The following is a 20,968-nucleotide window of genomic DNA, read 5'->3' as shown; positions in this document are numbered from 1 at the left end:
GTGTTGCTTTATACTTCGATGTCGCTATGTCACGCTAACATCAACTTGCATTACATGAGGGAGCTATAGAGGAGAAACTGTAGGAGAAGAGAGATTGGAATACTTACAAAAAATTATTAAGGGCATTTGGCGTAAGTGCTACTATGAGACGAAGAGATTGCTTCAGGAGAGGAAATAAAAATGAAATTTTGTTTTTCAGTGCATTGTACTGTATCTACAAAAGAGTTTTGTTTCTAAAGAAGTCACGTTTCTGTAAATTTAAACACAGGTACCGTGATTTCATAATATTCGATGTTTTGGACATCTATATCCCACTTAAAAGCGTCCATGGATGGTGATAGTTTACAAGTAGTCTGTTCTTCATCGGTTGCAAAATAGAAGAATGAATTCTATTTTATCTTTAAGAACATTAAGTTGGAGGGCGCCTTAAAATAGAAACAGCAAATGAAAACTTCCTCACCACAATACAATATGACATTCAGTGATTGGCCACTATGGCTGTAAATAATCGTTTACGCTGCAGGAATTTTAAAATACACCGAAGTTTTCTAATATGTATTACAGCAATAATGGAATGATGACTTTACAACAGTGTGAAAACTGGTATCTCATCGATGTCTGTAAAGTAAATCTGTTTCGTTTGCTCACTTGTTACAATAGATGAAACGCGCTAGAAAACCTATTAAGAGATCGATGGGAGTGCTTCATCAGCAAAAAGGGGAGGGGGTCGATGTCATCTGGGGGGAAGGGTATTCTTACAACTGGACGCTAAAGGAATTCCGTTACGTAAATGTCTTATAAAATAACTAATCAAGAGCTCGGATTAGAAAGATGTAAGGCAGGAATAGTCTATGGCCCCTGCTGTGCAATTTATAACAAAGAAGACACAATAACGAAATAAAGGGGAGGTTCAAGAGTGGAATTATAACCCAAGATAAAATGATATCAATGCTAAGAATAGCTGATGACATTGCTGTCCTCATTGGAAGGAAGAAGAATAACATATTATGCTAAGTGGAATGAACATTCTTATGAAGTCAGAATATGGACTGACAGCAAATCAAAAAAAGTAAAGAGAACAGCGACAAACTATCATCGTAATTGGTGACCACGAAGTAGGTGCAGTTACCTAGGCAGAAAAATAACTCATGACGGACGGATCAAGGAGGACATAGAAAACAGACATGAACTGACCAAGAGCGATCTACTAGCATCAAATGTACATTTTGAGCACAGCATTGTATCGCAGTGAGACATGGATTGTGGGAAAACCTGAACGGAAGAAAGTCGAATCATTTGAGATGTAGTAATACAGAACAATTTTGAAAATTAGATGGATTGAAAAGATAAGGAATCAGGAGGTTCCCCGCATGTAGAAAACATTGACAAGAAGAAGGGGGGGGGGGGGGGTGGAATGATGAGAGACCTTTTAAAACAGCAACGAAAAACTTCTATTACACTAGAGGAGCTGTAGAGGCAAAAACTGTAGGGGAAGACAGAGATTAAAGTACATGCAGCAAATAACTGAGGGCGCACCATTGCAAGTGCTACCTGTGATGAAAAGGTTGGCACAGGAGAGGAATTCGTACCGGCACGGGAGAGGAACTCGTGCCGGTCATCAAACCAGTCAGAAGTCGACTAAAAAAATGCGAATACTATAAAAGACTCTAGACCTGAGTGAGCAAAAACGAAAATGCAAACGTAAGACTTGAGACGTGTATTGCAAAAGAAGAGGCTCTTTATTGAGGATGATGAACGTTGCCGAAAAGGAGCTCTTGCAACGGAGGATTTGCAGTACCTGTTTTCTCTCATAAAATCCCCGCATCCCTCCACACCCAGTTCAACAACGGTGCTTCATTATGCCTTCCAAAAAAAAAAGGAAACTTAAATGAAAATATTTCGATCGTAATACCTATAAAAATAACTGAACTTCTGATGTAATAAACACGACAGACTGAGAGTAGTAATTTTTCCGTTTTTATTTCTTTTCTTTCACTGCATCTTAATGTGCTCTCTCTATTTGCTTTTTCTTTCAAAAGTTCATAAACTCGTTAGGTATTTTAGATACATCCCAGTCTACAGCTGCTGCGATTTTCCAATTTGTGATGTATCATTTAAAGTCAGCTGTAGCAGTGTTTTTCTTCTGTTTCGTACAGGGTTTGTGCTATTCGATTTAAAATTTTACTTTGGTTTTACACTGATAGACACATTTAAATTATTTCTTCGTTATTTATGTTACACAGGATAATTACTCTCCCCGTAGGTTTGACTTATACGGAGAAATCTAATTTGTACTGTTTGCTCTTTCCCTTCAGTAATTGAGAATGCTTATGACCGATCGCTGCTATCGACCTTTTCGAAATGATTGTGATAGAAGTGAACTGTATCGGTTATTGGTTTAACGGAATGTTGGAGTGACTGCCGCGAAGAGGAATCTACGCGCTTTTCTTATCCATTAATTCTAAATCTGTCAGACCGTACAGGTAAGGAAATGGTTCGTCCATTTTTAGTTATAAACTATTTTGTGTGACAAAACGTGAGGACGACGAAGTTAATGGGTACTTGGAATACAGCTCTCTAAATGCTAATGTTCGCATGTTTAAAGAACAGTCCCGGAAACATAATGTTAACGTAAATATTTGGGTGATTTATATTTTTTTAGTAAAAAAGTTAAGGTGTCCAGTGCCATGGAGACTAAACCACGTTTCCTACTTCTCTGCATTTGTTTGAGCTGGCTTGCGGACGCTAGGTCTCTGAGTTGAGGTTACGTCCCCATAGCCATTCTCATGCAACAAACTACAAGGATTATGGTGAACTACATCTTTGGTCGTGTTCAGACATAGCTTCGTTGTTTAAAAAGATAAATCTTGCTCCATATTCGTGGTACGGTATCGGTATTTCAGTTGTCCGTCTGTGAGGTTAGTGTACAAGCTCCTTCACATACCATCTCATTTAGCATTCCTGAAAGTATTCCAACGGGCATAGGGTTTCCTTTTTCTCTGACTTTTTATATTTTATGGAATTTTGTAACTGCTGCATCCATCACAGGATAACTCTGTTATTAATTATTGCTTACTGAATTGAGTTTTAATAACACGGAATTTCACTAAAGCTTCTTTTATTATTTTTCTTTCCCCATTTACTGATGGAAATATATGCACTGCTCACGAGCTCTTATATTTGTTCTTGAGACCGTATACGGATTGAGCTCGTATTTTACAAAGAATTTTGCGTTCAGGGACATTATCAGCCAAAGTGCAAGCAACTGCTATCAGCAGGATTCCAATTTATTCAGGATTTATTGTTGCAACAGTACTATGGAGTGCATGAAGTGATTACATTAACATGTCGATGACACTTGCGGCTCTGAGTTGCCAGTTGTCGATCATTACTGAAACACTGATATTAGTAAGTGGTGTGGCCTACACGGGCGGCAATGCAGACGCTGAATCTGGAATCCAGTCGATCGTATAGATCGTAAATACTGTCCTGGGATACGTTATGTCACGTCTGCTCGACATTTCCACGTAATTCTGCAAGAGTTATTGGTTGACGTATTGTACAAGTCACTTCTCGTCCCATCATATCCCATACATGCTGGGTTTGAGAAACGCCTGGAGACAGTGTTGACCAGGGAAGTTGCTGCACGTCTTGCAGAGCTCTTGGAGCTTCAAGGGCTTTTATGATCGAGCATTATGCTGTTGGAACAACACATCACCTTCCTGTCGTAAGAAAGACAAAAGAACGGTTGTATCGACGTTCTGCACGTACCGAGTGCTGGTTAGCGTCCCCTCCAGAAACACGAAAGGTGTACGAGAGTAGTGGCTTATTGCACCCTGCACCATAAGGCCTTTGGTGGGGCCAGTGTACCTTGGACGAATGCACTCTGCGAGACAGTGTTCACCATGTTTACGTCGTAGGCGCAAACGATCATCAGTTGTGTTCAAGCAGAATCCGCTTTCATTGCTGAAGATCACACAGCGCCATCCTGTCTTCCAGGTGATCCCTTGACGGCACCAGCCGAGCTGAGTACGTCGATGCTGTGGCATGAGTGGAAGACAGGCTAAAGGTCTGTGTGGCCGCAGTCTCACTGTTAAAAACTGTTACTGTTAACATTTCTGAGCTTGGAAGCTCTCTTATATGTGCTGTCGTAGCTGTACGATCGGCCACTGCTACCCTCACAATATGACGATCCTGGTGGGCGTTTGTGTTGTGTGGACGTCCAGAACCTCCTCTAAGCATGTGAGAATGTTCACGTGAGCACTGATACCTACATCGTAGCGCAACTGACGCAGCACATTCAATTTGTGTGGCATTTCTCCGAAAGGACCATACAGGCAACAGCTTGACCCTTTACAAATTCGCTCAATCGGCTGTAGGAAGCATCCATGCCATGTTTGCTTGCTTGATTCATACGATAACCCCACACTGAGCCTTCTGACTGTGAGGAGTCCCTGTTAAAAGGTGGATACAGATTACGCAGTAGCAGCTATGTCCCTACGCTTTTCATTAACATGACGTTTAGTCCATTACCAGCACATCAATTATCCCTCAGGTGGCACATGCCTTCATAGGATCAAAATCGACGACGTCTTTCCAGGTCTACTATTTTTTCCGGGAGTGTATTTTGAATTCCGTGTGTGCCTTCGTAGCCTGTACGGCAAGTCAGCATCGCCTTGACTACGAGACATCGTGCTGCCTCACGTTACGACCGTTTTATATATACACTTCCACATCATGTTTCTATAAGAGAGAGGGCACATGTTAGGATAATGCCTCGTGAAATCAAGATCCTTGATTGATGCAACAATTTATTTATGTCGTCGTTTACTTTCCCGCTGCACAATGAAAAATCTCCTACTCTTAAACATTTCACAAAACCGTAGTCAGATAGCATTAACATTTATTCTTTGATAAAAATTTTGTTTATAAGTGGAAATTTTGACAAAGTCGCATATTTCATGCACTCAGTCCAGTTCAAAGACAAGTGGAAGGTGGCTTCCGAGCTCTTCAAACACAGCGAATTACGTCTGGAATGATCTGATATTAATATGCGTCTGTAGAAGGAAATATTCTTGTGAGTGCAGTAGCTGATTGTTATTCTGTTCTGCAGTTTACTTATAACACTCTGAGATTCAATATCATACTACTCGATTACTGCTGTAAGACTTTGGAAAATTATAAACAGCGGAAATTCCATGCTGCATGCAGTGAAGATTGTAAATGTACTTCTAAAGCTAACAGCAGTCTATTGCCAAGTAGACCTGATTCAGTCACCGCATCGACTTTCAACGATTAAACAAATATTCTAGTTAATATTCCTTTATTGATCATAGTATGTGTTCCTGTGGGTGCATAGCAGTCCCTCGTAAACATCACGAGAGTTATCGGGTATATTATGGATTTATTGAACACATAATGTAACAAGTTGTTCAGTGTTTACGAGAGCATTCTTCGTTGGAACGTCCTCTCATATTATGCCCGATCACACATGCAACGTAATGATAATAACTGTGCAGTAGCACACAATGGTAGAACACATTTATGTCACCATAGCAAGTAACGCGGTCTCTAGAGTACTTTGTTCAGCTCTCGCGATAGCCATTGGTTACTTTAATTTTACTTTCTGTTTGTACAGATTGCAATGCAATCGGTCAATGGTTTCGTATGTGCCGTGAAAGGTGAAGTGTATGTGTGTGTGTGTGTGTGTGTGTGTGTGTGTGTGTAAAACAGACAATATAGTTGATAACCGTAAGTATCATGCAATTATTTCGATTTCCGCTATTTGTGGTCATTGTTATTGAAAACAAAAGTCTAGGTTTTTAGGCCGTGTCATGTGCTCTGGTAACAAGGAACAATAGAAGATTCTGGAGAAGACCGCATCTGGTCCATCGAAATATCGACTGCCAAGAAGAAATTTTAAGAGAAACATGATGCGGCCTAAACAATTTAGAGCATTAAACGATGAATTTCCACTTTGCTTCCGAAGATTTCAATTCGGAAAATATCTCACTCAAGAATACTTATAAAAATTGAAAGAGTTTTGTTTTGCTAGAGAAGATAGTAGTACTTCATTATTGAACCAAAATTATTCCTTAATTCTTACTTTTGTCATGGAAATGTTTAGACGTTTATGTCGTTGCGTTTTTCACTTTAACCTATCGTTGGTTACTAACATTACAAATTTTCTTTCTTCATGTCTTACTAGAACAGCTGTGGCAGGCCCTTTCTCACTTTAGGTCGCTGTTAAAATGCATTGCGCATATTTATTTCTGAAAGAGGAACTTCAGCATAAATAATGAATGTTTCTAAAGAGAAAAAGAAATACTGTTCGCATAGTTTGTACGTCTCGCGAATCATGCAGGGTGCCGATGTGTTACTCCCTCTAAGAATTGGTTGCCGATTGTAATCTCAAGACAATAGACCGTCGTAAAATATCCGCGCTGTCGATATTTGCACTACTTGAACCACGCGTGCCCCTGTCAGACGTTATTACTACACAGCTTCTCGGAAGACCGAGCATAACAAAAGACGGCGAGGCGAGCTGAGCTTGCGTTAATATAGCTGCTAATTCTCACGAGATACTCCATTGTCTATGGCTGTGACGTCTGCTTCCACAAGCATTCATATGACGACGACAAACGAGTACGCAGTTCTAAAGCTACGCAGGACCTCAGTTAAAGCCAACGAATGAAACGCAATTAACAAAAATCAGGCTTATCCTACACAATCGCCAGTATTGTCCACAGGAGAGAGAGAGAGAGAGTCTGACTTGCCATGCAGCTCTTTGGATCTGCTCACTCATCCACGAATAACTGATAAATGAGATGGACCGTGAATGAATGCTGCTGTCTCCTGGAATAAGTGTGCAGTTGGTGTTGTTTTATTCCGATTATTGCTACTTACATACGGTTTTTCAAAACTCATTGACTTCACAGTGGTCCCATCGCACATTCTCGCTATTATTCGCATTAACACTGAAATGGTCATTTCAGTTTTAAGTAGCTCAACGTTATTGATCTTTTCAAGTATAGATTTGCCATTTCGATCACAATGTTCATTTGCAACAAGGACATAATATGTGAACTGAAGAGCAAAGAAACTTTATAATGTCGTCATCTGGGATCAATGATCGTTTTTGGTTTCTTGGAGCGATACGTTACTCAACATATCCGCCGGATAATAGGACAATGTCTGCGCAGAAATGACTGCAAAGCGTGGCCACACACTGGCTTATCAGGTATGTGATATTCCGTCCTCAACTCCCTGCGGCTTCTAGGAATTTTAAACTCTGTTCACGTTGTAGGTACATCGCTAAAACAACGTCATGCGTCACGTGTAAGAGTTACCTTAAATATGCTATTTGCTTATTGAAAATCCGAGTATACAAAAAGTGGACAAAAATACGGAAACTCCAAGAACAAAATACATAATAATACCGAATAAGGTGTAGAAAAACCGTTGGCATCCAAAACAGCTTCCAGTCGTCTTTGAGCGGATAAATAAAGGTCCTTTATTGTCTTCGAGGCTGTCTTATACAGGGTGTTACAAAAAGGTACGGCCAAACTTTCTGGAAACATTCATCACACACAAAGAAAGAAAATATGTTATGTGGACATGTGTCCAGAAACGCTTACTTTCCATGTTAGAGCGCATTTTATTTCTTCTCTTCAAATCACAATGATCATGGAATGGAAACACACAGCAACAGAGCGTACCAGCGAGACTTCAATCACTTTCTTACAGGAAATGTTCAAAATGTCCTCCGTTAGCGAGGATACATGCATCTACCCTCCGCCGCATCGAATCCCTGATGCGCTGATGTAGCCCTGGGGCATGACGTTTTGTATCACAGCCGTCCACAATACGAGCACGAAGAGTCTCTACATTTGGTTCAAAAATGGTTCAAATGGCTCTGAGCACTATGGGACTTAACATCTGAGTTCATCAGTCCGCTAGAACTTAGAACTACTTAAACGTAACTAACCTAAGGACGACACACACACCCATGCCCGAGGCAGGATTCGAACCTCCGACCGTAGCGGTTGTGCGGTTCCAGACTGAAGCGCCTGGAACCGCTCGGCCACTCGGGCCGGCTCTACATTTCGTACCGGGGTTGCGTAGACAAGAGCTTTCAAATGCCCCCATAAATGAAAGTCAAGAGGGTTGAGGTCAGGAGAGAGTGGAGACCATGGAATTGGTCCGCCTCTACCAACCAGTTGGTCACCGAATCTGTTGTAAAGAAGCGTACGAACACTTCGACAGAAATGTGCAGGAACTCCATCACGCATGAACCACGTGTTGTGTCATACTTGTAAAGGCACATGTTCTAGTAGCCAAGGTAAGGTATCCCATATGAAATCATGATAACGTGCTCCATTGAGCGTAGGTGGGCGAAAATAAAATGAGCTCTAACATGGAAATTAAGTGTTTTCGGACACATGTCCACATAACATCTTTTCTTTATTTGTGTGTGAGGAATGTTTGCTGAAAGTCTGGTCGTACCTGTTTGTAACACCCTCTATAATACTTCTGGCATAATATAGGCAAGTCAGGTAATAATATTGGATGTGGCTAACGATCACACACCCCTCACTCCAAGGTATCAATGTAATATTGATATCTGGTGACTCGATGGCCATGAAAGTTGCGACAATTTATACTAGTGCTCACACAGCCAAACCTAGGCGTTGCAAGCTGTGTGAACAAGGAGCTGTCGGCTTTTAACATAGCGTCACAATTAGGGAACAAACACTGCATCGTCCGATGACCTTGTCAGCCAAAATGGTCACATAATGCTGCTCTCATCCCCTTATCTTTCATCACAATCCTCTTAAATGATCGTCCGTCACAATCACTCAACACAGCCTTTTGTCTGCTTTTTGACGTTCGACCCGATGTTTTTATGCTTCCGCTGTATGAAGTATAAACCTTCGACAGCGCGAGCCTTGAAATGCTAAACACTTCGAATATCTTGGATGCAGAAGCACCCATCACAGAAGCAACCATAAGTTACACAGGTTCGAATTCACTTATCCCCGACATAGTACACTCACAAGTAGACGACTGGTCTTCCACGATTACCACTTGCACAACTGACGTTCGTACTTGGATACAACAACGTAATCTGCAGATTTGAATAACATCTGCATTTATGTTCACGCATTCATTTCTCGTGGTGTTCCACACTTCTGTCAAACGCCTGTAGATCACTACCATCATTTGGTTTTGCACTGACTAACGTAATGTAGCTACTATATATGACGTAACATCTATCAGACAAAACACGCCAAGACGATGTCAAACGCCTGGATGGCATACACAACGCGTTAGTCATGAAATATTATCCAGCAAAACTGAATTTAATTAACGTTCAGAAATAGCATGAGTTCTTTAAAGTTCTGTGAATTCACTTACAGTCCTCACGTGGTTTTAGCTTTTAAAATTAGCTTGAGTTCCCTTGAAATGAAACACAGTTGTAGCATACAAAAGTTATTAAATCGCTGCTCCATACACGACGAAGATGCTTCATGAATACCGTAGGATATACGCAATGTAAATGCACTGCTGGTGAGTGGAATACGTTTTACTCTCGACACTTATGATGCTCGAAAGGTTCCCAGTTCCCAGAGAGTTATGTTATCCAAATATCCGTCAAGCTAGAACAAGCTCAGGTTCCAAGCCAATATTATCCACATCCTTCGTACTCAGAATCGTACTCAGTAAGCAGCTCCTATGATGAGACATAGGGTATCATCGTCTTACCGTTTCGGGAAATGACCTATAAAGAACATCCTGAAGAAATAAAATGACTACTAGCTAAGAGATTCAGTGTCCAACAATACCTACCAATGTGTGAAAAGCTGCGTCCTTTTCATTACGTTTGTCTCTTATATCTGTCATCAGTAATTTAGTAAATTGCCACTGAGTATGTTAAACTTATTTGGCGATGTTACGAACTAACGTGAAGTAAAGTTTCCACTCGGTATCTCTGGTCATGGACTGTGCCACTTTTGCGAGGGGTTTTATCACATTTTAGAGGGCGTGCACAGAACAAAACTGTCACCCACTTTTGGTCAAGTAATACGTAAATTCAGTTCTTATTTACGGAAAGATAATTGGTGACTTGTTATACGTTGGAATAACAGGATCTAACAGCTACATCTAACTATTTTTAAGTCTAGTACATGTTGTAGCATGTCTGTATTAATCATCTGTGTCGAAAGAGACCATAAAAACAATTCGTGTTTTCAGTATTTACTGGTTAACGAATATATGTCACTATGAGTCGATAGCGCCGAAGACAGATACGACATGGGATAGTTCTGTCGTAAAGGTAAGAGAGCCTATTAGACGTGTTTTCCGCAAAATAATAAAGTAATTTGGTATGTACACAGTTGCGAACCTTTTTTTGTTTTTCTGACCCATCAGTCTTACGACTGGTTTCATGCGTCCCGCCTTGAATTCCTCTCTTGTACAAACCTATTCATCTCAGAGTAGCAAATGCAATCTATTTCCTCTATTATATGCTGGATGTATCTTAATTTCTGTCTTCCTTTACAGCTTTTACCGTCTACAAATCTCTTTACTACCATGGAATTTATTCCCTTATCTCTTATCACCGTGTCACCTCTTTCTGTCAGTGTAGTCCCTAAGCTCCTTACCTCACCGATTCTGCGAAGAACTTCCTCAGTTCTTAAATTATTGGTTCACCTAATCCTCGACACTCTTATGTAGCACCACAAGTCAAATGCTCCGATTCTCTTCTGTTCCGGTTTTCCCATTATATTTCACTACCGTGCTGTCTCTAGACATACATTATGAGAAACTTTTTCCTCAAATTAGGGCCTAGATACTCGTAGACTTCTCTTGGCCGTGACTACTCTTTATACCAGTTCTAGTCTGTTTCTTGTGTCCTACTTGCTTTATTTTTCCGCTTCATTCCCTAATATCGCGTAATTCATGATCCCCAATTCTTATTTCTGCTACTTCTCGTTACTTCTGTCTTTCTTCGATTTACTCTCTATTCATATTCTTTACTCATGAGACTGTTCATTCCATTCAACAGAATCTGTAACTCTTCGTAACTCTCACTGTAGATAGCAATGAAAGAGAATCTTATCGTTGATATCCTTTCACCTTGCGTTTTAATTCCGCTCTTGAGCCTATCTTTTATTTAAGGCATTGCTTCATCGATATGTAGACTGAACAATACTGACGGATAACATCATCCCTGTCTTACAACAATTTTAATCAGAACACTTCCTTTTCGGTCTTTCGTTCTTATTGTTACTTATGTCTTGATGGCGTCGGCAAAAGTGACACAAAATAAGGAAAAATTGACGGTAAATAGGAATAAATTGGGGGAGAAATACGCCGAATTACGGGAGTACATGCATGTCGTCTGGTTGGCGCAGAACAATTCTTGTATGTGGCACCCTGCAGATGCCGGGACGTTGTGTGTCCTTACCTAATGAGTCTCTGTATGTCCATCTTTTTTGAGATGGTTGCGGGACTCGGCTGTTCGATAGAGGATGTCAAATTAACACCTTTCAGCCGTCAAATTTTCAACCTTATTTTATTTGGCAACAGGTTTCAGCGTTTTAGTATGCCATCTTCAGGTCGCTGACCGACATGTAGGGAGAATCTACCTCCGCACCTGCCAGCAGGTGATGGTTGAAGTGATCACTGTAGCAAATGTCTACTAAAACCATCATTGCTGGGCCTTCTTTTGATCATAATCGAGGTAGATTCTTCCTACACGTCGGTCAGGGGCCTGAAGATGGCATGGTAAAACGCTGAAACCAGTTGCAAAATAAATAAGGTTGAAAATTTGACGGCTGAAAGGTGTTGAACTTGACGTCTTTTAGCTAAGGAGCGTTTTATTATGAGCTGGGGTGACTGCAATATAAGACTACAAAATGGATCACTTGTTAGATCCTGTGTAGGACTGATAAGATGTTTTGAACACCAAGTGACAGTATTTACAGTATGGGTCTCTGTACTCCCCGCCAATCACAACTTTGCGGTGTCAGCTAACAAACAGTTGCTGTATGGCAACATTCTACTGTACGTCTATTGAAGTAAAAGTGATACACGCGAGTTGACTGTTCTCTTTGATGCTTTCCTGGACAAAAGAGACCCATCAGCCTCTAAACTTATTTGCCATCTTCGTTGAAGGTTCATAGGAAGTCGATGGACTGATTGGTTGAGAAGGAGTGGTAACGAGGTATGATTTAATGGTAGGCTGGTGATGCTTTCTAGAGAGAGAGGAAGGTGTTGCTGCTGGTCATTTAACCTCTTTTTCCAGTTGTTCTGTGACGGTGCATCAATTGTGTGTGGCATAACCTGAATTCGATTCGCATACAAAGGTGTGTGCTGTGTGTGACAGGGCAGTATCTACTTGCAATCGTTAACAGCAAGCTTTTCAGTCATCAGAGGAATTCCATCTCATATGCGATGATGATGAAACAAGGCCATCCTGTTTCGGCACTTTCCTCTAGACGAAAGAAGATTTATGCGAGGGTACTCCATTCCCCTGCAGCACCTTGGGCATGAAATCGAGCCTTCTTTGTCATAACTACGATGACTCTAAGTTAGTGAGGTACGGCAATCCCCATGTATACACCTGCGTGACAGGTGTCCTGTTTACAGAGTTTACTTATCGCACACCACTAATATGCGTTTGCCTGCACGCTTGTAATAAGCATTCTCCGTTACTAATGATCATTTTATTTGACTGATGGGAGTACAGTATGATTTCTGAATAGTGATCGGATGTGACCAGTGAGCCCTATACACCACTGTAAAGCTGTACTGCGCATGTAACATAAATAATCAGTGAATTGAAGGAAGCAGTTGTTTTCATTTTACAGATTTTCAACTTAGTATATCGTAGGGAAACCTGCAAGGCGACTGTATGACATGCGCTGGAAATATGTTTCTTACATTGGAATGTTAACAGCATTTCATTCCGCACGACTAATGGAGGGAAAGCGCGCCGCTCTTGCATTATAGCGTGTGTTAAGTGCAGAAACGTGTAGCCTCAGGAGTGAATGTGTTTTTGTTCTCTCTTACCAATACCTTCTTGGTACTGATCCGACACACTAGAACGATACTTTAGAATTGATAGTGCAGTTCATTTACGTAAAATGCTTCAAACTTTGTCTATCTCGAGCCCCATTATGCATAAAAAGCATTCGTTTCTTATGCTTTTCTTCTTCTTCTTCTTCTTCTTCTTAACCGTCTGATATTACATCGCAACACCCTCATATCTGCTACTGTTGTTGTGGTCTTCAGTCCTGAGACTAGTTTGTTGCAGCTCTCCATGCCACTCTATCCTGTGCAAGCTGCTTCATCTCCTAGTACTTACTGCAACCTACATCCTTCTGAATCTGCTTAGTGTATTCATCTCTTGGTCTCCCTCTTCGATTTTCACCCTCCACACTGCCCTCCAATGCTAAATTTGTGATCCCATTAATGTCTCAGAACATGTCCTACCAACCGGTCCCTTCTTCTTGTCAAGTTGTGCCACAAACTCCTTTTCTCCTCAATTCTATTCAATACCTCCTCATTAGCTATGTGATCTACCCATCTAATCTTCAGCATTCTTCTGTAGCACCACATTTCAAAAGCTTCTATTCTCTTCTTGTCCAAACTATTTATCGTCCATGATTCACTTCCATACATGGCTACACTCCATACAAATACTTTCATAAATGACTTTCTGACACTTAAATCTATACTCGATGTTAACAAATTTCTCTTCTTCAGAAACGCTTTCCTTACCATTGCCAGTCGACGTTTTATATCCTCTCTACTTCGACCATCATCAGTTATTTTGCTCCCCAAATAGCAAAACTCCTTTACTACTTTAAGTGTCTAATTTCCTAATCTAATTCCCTCAGCATCACCCGACTTAATTTGACTACATTCCTTCATCCTCTTTTTGATGCTACTGTACACCGATAAGGGGTGCTAACCTTCTCGACATGTGGATCTGGACAGATCTTGTACACTTGGTTGGGTAAAGTGAGCAAGATTGGTGAGGAACGACATTTACAGACTCAGCTGGGTCTGTTCCTTCATGAGATGTTGAATGTATCGGTCTGCTTCTGGTCAGCCGTAGATTAAATCGATGGCAGTGCTATTGGGAGGGTTGGTCAAAGACAATGTGTGGAAATCATTCAAACTCTAACTATATCTTAAGAATACGAGAACCCTCTGTGACCTCCACCTGCAGAGGGAAAGATCGAAAATTACGCACTATGACTGAAGTGCTACAAATATGTAGATCACTGTCTGGCATACTTTGGTGCATTTGTTCGAAAATATTCAATGAATGGAGGAGCTGCACAGACATCCATCTACAATCGCAGTCAACTATATGGTCCTCGCAAAGTAGTAGCGGGGAAGTTTAGCGATAATACTGAAATTGGGAAGCATGCTGCCGTGTCATAGGTTGGTGTTGAAATTACGGAAAAACTGCTAAAATTCAGCGCTCTGTCAACTGTGATGCATATTATTACAGTACATCACATGATCTTTTCCACCCCCTCTGTTCACTGGCAAACTGTTGATTACCACATAATTATTGACTGACATCATTTGTTTGAGATGGAGAAAGAGTCTTGTTGGAGGCGCAACACGTTCCAGGGAAGGCTACCACCGAAACAGTGATCACACACATAACTGAAATTTGAGGAATCAATGGAAATAGAACAATGAACCATCAGCTATCCCGTCACTACCAAAGATGATTTTAAAAGTAGAGACCGCGAATCACCTTTGTACAGATGTTCAAAAACGCTCTACAACTTCGCAAATCTCTTCCAGTTTCCATATATTGCAAATGTCTTTTATTAAAAATCATCCAGAGTGCATGTAGTGGGAGCATCATCAACGTAATTTACACTGTGTGACGTCTAGTTTTCTTAGAGAGCACATAGCTCAAAAATGTGCTAGTATCAGTTTAAAATCTGACACAGATGTCAGAACAGTGGTGGGAAAAACAAAATGTTTGGTGGTGTCCAAATATGTGTCATACGCTGCTTCAACGTGTTACAGCAAGAAAGAAACGATGTTTCAAACAACTCAGGGACACAGGGCTCTCCGCTCGTCACTGATAGTCCAAAGTACAGGCGATAGAATATTACACTGGCCTGTGCAGGCGACTAAGTGTATCATTATCTGTATTTTTAATCGGGATCGGCGCATATGTTCGATGCCAGTACACAGACTGTATTGGTTTACGATGTACATACATCAAAGAAAGTTTTGCATCTAATCCGTTCAGAGAATTCCGGAACAAGTACGGAAAATTGGAAGAGAGATCAACATAAATATCATTTCCGCTCTTTTTATTGCTAGTGAAAAACACACATTGCTTGTTGTACCACTATGCAGCGAGACCTTCAGTGGTGGTGATCCAGATTTCTGTACACAGTTGTACCTCTAATACCCAATAGCACGTCCTCTTGCACTGACGCATGCCTGTATTCGGCGGGGCATACTATCCACAAGTTCATCAAGGCACTGAAGGTCCAGATGGTTCCAATCCTCAACAGCGATTTGGCGTAGTTCCCACAGAGTGGTTGGTGGGTCACCTCGGCCATAAACAACCATTTTCAGTCTATCCCTGGCATGTTCGGTAGGGTTCATGTCTGAAAAATATGCTATCCTCTATAGTCGAGCAACGTGTTTTACTGAAGTAAATCATTCACAAGATGTGCACGATAGAGGCGCGAATCGTCCATGAAGACGAATTCCTAGTCAATATTCTGTCGATATGGTTACACTATCGGTCAGAGGATGGCATTCACGTATCATACAGTCGCTACGGTCCCTGCCATGACCGCCGGCAGCATACGTCGGAACCACATAATGCCACCCAAAAACATCAGGGAACCTCCACCTTGCTACATTCGCTGGACAGTGTACCTAAGCCTTGTCTGACCGAGTTGCCTCCAAACATGTACCCGCCGATTGTCCGGTTGATGGCATATCTGACGCTCATCGGTGAGGAGAACGTGATGCCAGTCCTGAGCGGTCCATTCGGCATGTTGTTCGGCCCATCTGCACCCTGCTGCATGGTGTTGTGGTTGCAAAGACGGACCTCGCCATGGAAGTCAGGGTTACGTTGCGCATCATGCTGCCTATTGCGCACAGTTTGAGTCGTAACACGACATCCTGCGTCTGCACGAAGAGCATTATTCAACATTGTGGCGTCGCTATCAGTGTTCCTACGAGCCATAATCCACAGGTAGTGGTCATCCACTGTAGTAGTAGTCCTTGGAAGTCCAGAGCGAGGCATGTCGTCGACAGTTCCCGTCCCTTTGTATCTTCTCCATGTCGAAACAACATCGCTTTGGTTCACTCAGAGATTCCACGTCACATCCCTTGTTGAGAGCCCTTCCTGGTGCAAAGTAACAATGCGGAAGAGATCGAACCGCGGCATAGACCGTCTAGGCATTGTTGGACTACACATAAGCCGTGTACATCCATCCTGGTGGAATGAATGAAACTGATCGGCTGTCGGAGCCCCTCCATCTAATAGGCGCTGCTCACGTGTGGTTCTTTACATCTTTAGGCGGGTTTAGTGACATATCTGAACAGTCAAAGGGACTGTTTTGGGATGCAAAATCCACAATCAACGTCCGCCTTCAGGAGTTTTGGGATCTAGGATGCTACAAAACCGTTTTTGATATGTATATATCGGAAGATTAGGACAAGCGGTAAAAATATTAGCGAGTACAAAAAAATGTTCAGACGTGTGTGAAATCCTTAGTGAGCAAACCGCTGTGGTCATTGCTCCCTTTATCAATTCCTCTACCGAAAGGCGTTAGCGAAGTTTTTATGGTTCACGGTTTTTATCTTTTTTTTCTCTCTGTCAGATGTTACAAAATAAGGATGACATAGAAAATGTTTGGTTGACAGACGTTAATTTACAGTTAGAGACACAGGTCTCCTTCAGGCCATACCTCGATTCTTTTTAAGATGGATATCATTAGCAATACTTGTATGCGCCTGTAGAACCAAGTCCGTTTGTGACAGTAACTTCGGTTCTGCGATAGTGTTTTTAACACCTGGTGACTTGTAAGACGATTGCGTCTCTCTTTCTAAATGACACTGGTGTCACGCTCAAGGAAAACTTGTGAGACATGTACATCCATCGCGGATTTTCACCCAGTATTGTTTGGTATCACCAGCATTCATTTACTGGCGAAGAATTATATGTAGTTGTAGAGGCTGTGAGATAGATTTGCTGTGATCAGCGGGCTTATAAAGTATGTGTACTGTGGTCATTATTCCGATAAATTCAAAGAAAATGACTTTGGCCTGTCATAAAGATGCTATGAACCTAATGTGGAAAACTGCGATAGCCCGTAAGGGAAATGAAATCAATCGATTTCCCTCGAAATGGCCGATCAGCTGAGTCTTTTTCCCACTAATGTCTGGTATAGGGAGGAAAGGGGAGGGGCCTGGGGTGTTACGCAGGATGGAATTACTTATTTGATCGATTTAATTTATTAATCAATCAAATTGATATCAAAAGTGTGCTTGTATGAGTGAGGAAAGTTCCCAGAGGGATGGGGGACGGGGATATGTGAGAGGAGGCGGAGGAAGAGTTGGAGGGGAACAGTGGATAAGGACCTGTGAATCAACAGGAAGGATTATGCCCCCTGGTCATAACCTGTTAATCTAAGGCAAGAACTATCCCCAGAGAGGCTAAATCCTCTTAAAACAATAGGTTAAGGTTTCTCTATCGAGAGAGAACAATAGGTTTTCCCCTGAATCTATACTTGCCTTTGATGTAGGCCACCTGTACTATGGGTTGATGTGGCCGTTGTCCCCCTGCTGTCGTAAACCATGATTCCTTGCCTGTATTAAGCTATATCAGATTAACGGTTGGAAGAGGGTGTAATGTGCAAGTCACAAGTAACCATTTCGCTCCTTCACATGGAAGCCACTTCACTCATCAGTTTGGTTCATGTGTTTCTGATTATTAAATATTCTCACTGCATAACAGATGTATGTCTCATTAATTGTGTCTGCAGGTTGTGCACATTTTTAATCAAATGGAGGTAATGCTTTCAGAGTCTTAAGCTCTATCTGGTTAATAAAATTTTATATAAATTCATAACGAATTATGAAAGATTAGCATAAGACCAAGACAGGCTAGATTTTTAAATTCTGTCTTTTCTTTTAACTGAAACAGTTTAATTTTAATTAAAATAAAGACGTTTATATCCGAGCTCAACATAATGGTCTGGTGTTTCAATTATTGTTAATAAACATCTGATTTTTTATAAAATTACTATTCTATCAAATCCCGTTTAAAAAGGGGAGAGAAGAAACAAAATGACTGAGAAATAAATGTACTACAGTTTAAGAAATATATTTTTTTTCTCGTAATCAGTCTTTGCCACTTCCCTCTCCATGAATTTGCCAACTAATACCATAAAAATATACCAGTCAAGCGTCTTCCCTTCTGTTGCACGAAAATATTATAACAACTAAGCTGTCCTTACAAACTACGAGTAATGAGGAACCCACAAAAACATAGTCAAGGCCACGGGACATCACGTTAATACCGTGTATAACCTCCTCTAGACTCTATAAACATATCAGTTCGGCGAGGAAGAGAGCGCACAAGTCCCTTCACACATGCCATACACACGAACCAGTTCAATAATATTCGATTCCGATGGGCTATCAGACTGTGGATATATTAGCTGCTAGGTTCCATGTGCTGTTAAAAATAGACCAAAATATATTCTGTCCAGTGATTTAGTGGAGCATTACAGTTGCAATAGGCTGTCTCAGCGTTGCAAGATCCAGGAAGTATGCTATAACAACGTCAATACTGTTGTTGTTATTTTGGGAGTGTCCACGGTACAGTCTTCCTTATGCTGTCATAGAAATGGAAATACTAGGTCAAGGAGGGTGTTGAAATAACCATGATGGTTTAAGTTCATACTAATGTGTATGAGTGGGCCCAAGGCATGGTACTAAAACTATAACAGAACCATCTCCGGCACGAACTGCGTCCTCCAGAAACTACTCGGTGTATTTGGCGCCCTGCTTCTTGTGAAACGAAAAAAACAGCGATTCGTCGGATCGCACCACACAGCTTCAGTCATCTATTGTCCAGTTTTGTTGTCCCATTGAAAACGAGCAGCTTTGTTGAGCCGCTCTGAGCAATGGATATCTGCGAAGTGAGCAACTACAGCTGTACACAGCAAGCAGTTCCTCTCACTATGCTCGAAAATTCGTTGAGCGTGACCTGCATTCACTGACAGTATAAATTCGTCTTAAGCTTGAAGAGGATTGTCATTAAAAAGATGTGCCGTTCGTTTCCAGTCCTTATCGATTAGAATCCTTATGCCGTGTTATGTAGTAGATTGGTACTTCATTCCTTGTTGACACGTTGAAAATTCCGCATTGTTACTAAACAAATCTGCCGATTTCATCCACACTGTGGCCAAGGAAAAATCCAAACACGAAAGCTGCATTCTAACATTCTGTCAAGTCTCCACGTCGACAGCCCACTGGCGCATACACCACCATAGTGCACCACCTGACCCCTTGATTCTGCACTTTTTAGAACAAATAAATTTTTAGGTTTGAGTGTGTTCAATATCGTCAGGATAAAATATTAAAAACAATAATAGTCTTATTGTTGTTGTCTTCAGTCCTGAGACTGGTTTGATGCAGCTCTCCATGCTACTCTATCCTGCGCAAGCTGCTTCATCTCCCAGTACCTACTGCAACCTACATCCTTCTATTGGAAAAATGTATTTTTGTGCACTTTGAAATTTTGCGAAATTGTGTGAAATTTGTATCATTAATAAATGTTCGTTCTGTATAAAAATATAGTTTCAAAAACAAAATTAAGAACAGTTACGGCGGAATGAATGGTACTATCGAAAATGGGTGGACCGCGCTTGTCTTTAGATACTATAAAGAAGGGTGTTTGTCTTTATTGAAAACATAAGTTTACTTCGCACTTCTCACACGTGATAAAGGTATAGGCTTTGCAGTTATAACGTTTTCACTTTGTTCTCTTCTAATTCCACACTCGCTAGTTATTAAAGGGTTCTAATATTATGCCCTATGGAGGTAAGGATGATCCCTTGTGCTTAAGCTTGTTGATCCCTGTTGGATCCGAGCTAGCAGTTCTACCTCTCTTTTTTGCTCGAGGACCAACCTGGCGAAGAGTTTAAGCCAATTCAATTTTAAACTGCTAATGGTTCATTGGTATGTCTGCTGTTATTTTCTCACTGAGCTCTAACATGTGTACGACTATATCTGTAGAGGAATAATATCTGCCAAAATAGACCTTATGGTTCTGGTTCTTGCCATTTCCCTTATGAGGCGAATCACATTATTTCCACTTTCTCCATTAGGTTGTTCATTATCTAGTATGAATTTCGGATTATTTTCTTGTTCACTGTAGATCTAATTTTGTGTTCAATTCCCATCGCTTCGTACAAAACTGAAAGCTTTTACCTTTATTTGTGTGGTTTATCTTTCATATACGTTTTTATGTGGTACCTTCTGTAACTGCAAACATTTTTTCGTGAATGGACCAATACTCACTCACTTCAACTGAAAGACGTTTGTTGTTCAGTTGACCTATTATAGGGTTACATTTGTACAATTTGATATGATCGCGACTCTCAGTGGTTGGTCGCATCGTATTGTGATTGAAGTGCAAAGTGGTCGCCAGACTCTCAAAACATCTCTGAGACATTGCCTGCTTTACTAGCTGAACACCAGCAACATCGTTCCAGAGATTACAAACAGAGCTAGGGGCAGCCAAAGAAGTAACAAAGCATGTACCTATAAATTTACGCATGTCCTGAATATTGTAATCAAAAGTTTTGCTCCGGTTTCACTGGGTAATGTGGTGATGATTTGATTCATTCTTTTCGATTTTCCCTATGTTAATATGTCGTCGTCGTTG

The sequence above is a fragment of the Schistocerca gregaria genome, chromosome 3 (assembly GCF_023897955.1).
Source record: "Schistocerca gregaria isolate iqSchGreg1 chromosome 3, iqSchGreg1.2, whole genome shotgun sequence".
In the NCBI taxonomy this organism is placed as follows: Eukaryota; Metazoa; Arthropoda; class Insecta; order Orthoptera; family Acrididae; genus Schistocerca; species Schistocerca gregaria.
This window is presented reverse-complemented; position numbering follows the sequence as displayed.